General features: G+C 35.5%; 1 long non-coding RNA gene across 1 annotated transcript; it reads left to right on the forward strand.

The window, feature by feature from the left end:
- The first annotated feature begins 648 nt into the window (after positions 1–648).
- Positions 649–2,883, forward strand: LOC147293122 (uncharacterized). Its single transcript, XR_015120642.1, has 3 exons — positions 649–1,149; positions 2,108–2,178; positions 2,689–2,883. It is a non-coding gene; the product is annotated as an uncharacterized LOC147293122 (long non-coding RNA).

The following is a 2,883-nucleotide window of genomic DNA, read 5'->3' on the forward strand; positions in this document are numbered from 1 at the left end:
TTATGTGTTTCCCGACTGTAAACCAAATAATATCCTATGCTGCCAAACCGATTGTAAGTGGGCTGGTGTTGATTTTGGGCCTCCACCGATCGATTCCAACCCAACCGGCTCGCTAATATATGTAAATTTTTTTTTGTATTATTTTTATATTTGCTAATTTAGTTTAGTTTTTTCTCCCTATTTTTATTCTTTAATTCAGTTTCATTTAGGGTTTTTTTCTCCATTCCATTTATGCATTTCCTCCCCACCACACCAGTCACCATGATGCCACCATCATCGATCGCCTCCACTAGCAAGCTCAACTACAGTCATCACTGTCAATCTCCACGACTTACCACTACAAAGAAAAACTGTAATAGACATCACTTCTTTAATATCAGTTTTTACATTAACCAATATTGTAGAGTTTTAGATATTAGTTAATTTTTTAGATGACATCTAAACTCATTGACATATCACCAATTTTTGTTTTCGATATCTAAATTTTGCAATTTTGATTAAGATTTTTTTAAAATCGATATGTAAGCCACACCATCTGGTATCTATACTTCACCTAAAAAAAACACGGACAATTTTTTCCCCAACTTAAAAATTTTGGCTAATTAAGTTCCCAACTCCAGTCACCATATCCCTCACAAAACACACACGTTCCCATCGCGCTTAGCAGACATCTCCTTCTCTCTCACCCTCGCTTACACTCACTCGGTCCGTCTCTCTCACTCGATCCTTCTCTCTCGTTCTCATTCTCAGTCGGCCCCCAAATCTTCATCTCCCCATCCTCTCTCTTTCTCTGCCCTTCGCTTGTTGAAACCGACGATGAACAGATTCAACTTCGCGACGGCGATCCGCCTTCTCCGACGAGTTGCGACATCGACCACCCAAGATATCATCGTCCTCTCGACACTGATCGTCTTAGTTTCTTCCTTGAGTCCGGAAAGTCAATCATGAAGGAGAATCTATCCAACCCCTTCGCTAGCGATCTGTGTTTTCTAGCAGCTTCGAGGTGTCCGTGTCTGTTTCTGAAAGCTTTTAACGATTTGTTTGGCTCCTCATCTGTCCAGCCTCCTCTGTCTGGCTCTTGAGTCTTCAGTCTTCACTCACACTCAAGTCTGCCTATATCGCGTCCAGTCCTTCTTTGTTTTTCTTCAGGTTTGTATCTCTCTGGCAATGTCATACCTTAATTTTGTTTATTTGTTTAATAAAACATGTTCCATTCTCTTTCTTTAATTCAGCTCTCTCTGCATGTTTGATGTTTGTGTCTATTTCTGAAAGCTTTTAACGATTTGTTTGTTATTTGTCCGACTGAAGTGAATTGATGAACTGCTTTTATTTGAGAGAGATATTCTGATTTTTATCTTGGCTTCTGTATAAATCACCAGTGGGTTCAGGTGTTAAGTTTTCTGGAGAAATTTGTTTTCTGGGATATGTTTGATTTTGGATTCTTGGTCAGCTTCAATTTGTTTACATGCAAGCCCTCTTTTATTAATCTTAATAAAAGAAAACCCTTACTTTGATGTCTGTGGTTATCTGTTGATCGAATGGGGATTTTTTGTTTTCTGGGATTTGTTGTTAGATTTTAGATTCTGGATCAGCTTGAATTTGTGATTATAGATTTATGTAATTGAATGTGCTTTTAAATTATCTTATGCTGTATTATTTGTTTGTTTTTATAAAGTATATGTTTTTATTATTACACTTCATTATCTGGTCTGTGGATTTGATTAGTTCCAAATGACTCCTTCCATAAAGAAATTGGAATTGGTGTTGCTTTTTGAAAATCTCTCTCGAATCTTTTTTTGTTATAGTTGATTTGGGAGACACCGGAGCAAGATCAACTATATTTTCTAGTATATATTTTTTTGAAATTAAGGGACTTAGTTCTGTGATAATAAGTTAGTAACGCTTCTCCCATTTGTTTTCACTAATATTTTAAAATCACTTATTTGAATTTTTTATTTTTTTATTCATTTTGAACTTCTATGCAGTGTCCTTATCTGTTGATGATGAAAGGCCATGTTTTGATGAAGAATTCTTTTGTTTTATAAGTTTTATTCAATTAAAACTATTTGTCTGATTGAGTTGTGATAATTTGTGTTTCTGATTTCAGTTTTCTTGCTGAAACCCCAATATGGGTAAGGAGGCCCAACCAAATTAACAAGTTCAGTAGTATGAAACTTGGTAATTGTTCAGTAATATGATTTATGTTCATAGATATTGCTTTAGAAATAGTTACATGGACAGAAACTTTAATGAGCTCTGTCATGAAAACCCTTTTCATCAATGTTTGTCAAACCTAAAAAGCATGGTTGTTCCTTCAAAAAGTTTGAATCCCATCGATTGAACTTTTGAGGCCTTTAGACCATTTGACTCAAATGAGCATGAATCGTTTTGGAATTGGATTCATTCTATAATGTTGTTTCAATGTAGTTACTCTCTCTCTCTCTCTCTTTTTCTCTCTCTCTCTCTTCTTCGCAGTACGAAAAATGGTGTAATTCTAGGTGAGGATGAGATTATTTGACAGAAATTCTACATCCAAATTACATGGAACTGTTAATTACTTCTCATTGTAATGTTTAGTGGTCATATGGTTCTTAGTTTATGTTATCCTTTGTCTATCATTTCTGTGGTTATTGAAATTTCCCACATGTAGTTTTTTTTCTGACTTCCATGCTAATTTGTGTTCTGTAGGAATTGGATTAATGGGTTCCCAAGAGGTTGTTCCGATGACAAGCTTCCTTGGGCAAAGGTTTGTACGTGCTACTTGATAAAACTAAAAAAAAAAAAAAAGATTCATTATGAAGATATGGTTAGTAGTAATTAGTAAAGTTGTCCTTTCTCCTCATCAGAAATCCAGAACTGGCCGGGGATCCTTTGGAGACCAAG

The sequence above is a fragment of the Dryas octopetala genome, chromosome 2, assembly GCF_963921425.1.
Source record: "Dryas octopetala chromosome 2, drDryOcto1.1, whole genome shotgun sequence".
In the NCBI taxonomy this organism is placed as follows: domain Eukaryota; kingdom Viridiplantae; phylum Streptophyta; class Magnoliopsida; order Rosales; family Rosaceae; genus Dryas; species Dryas octopetala.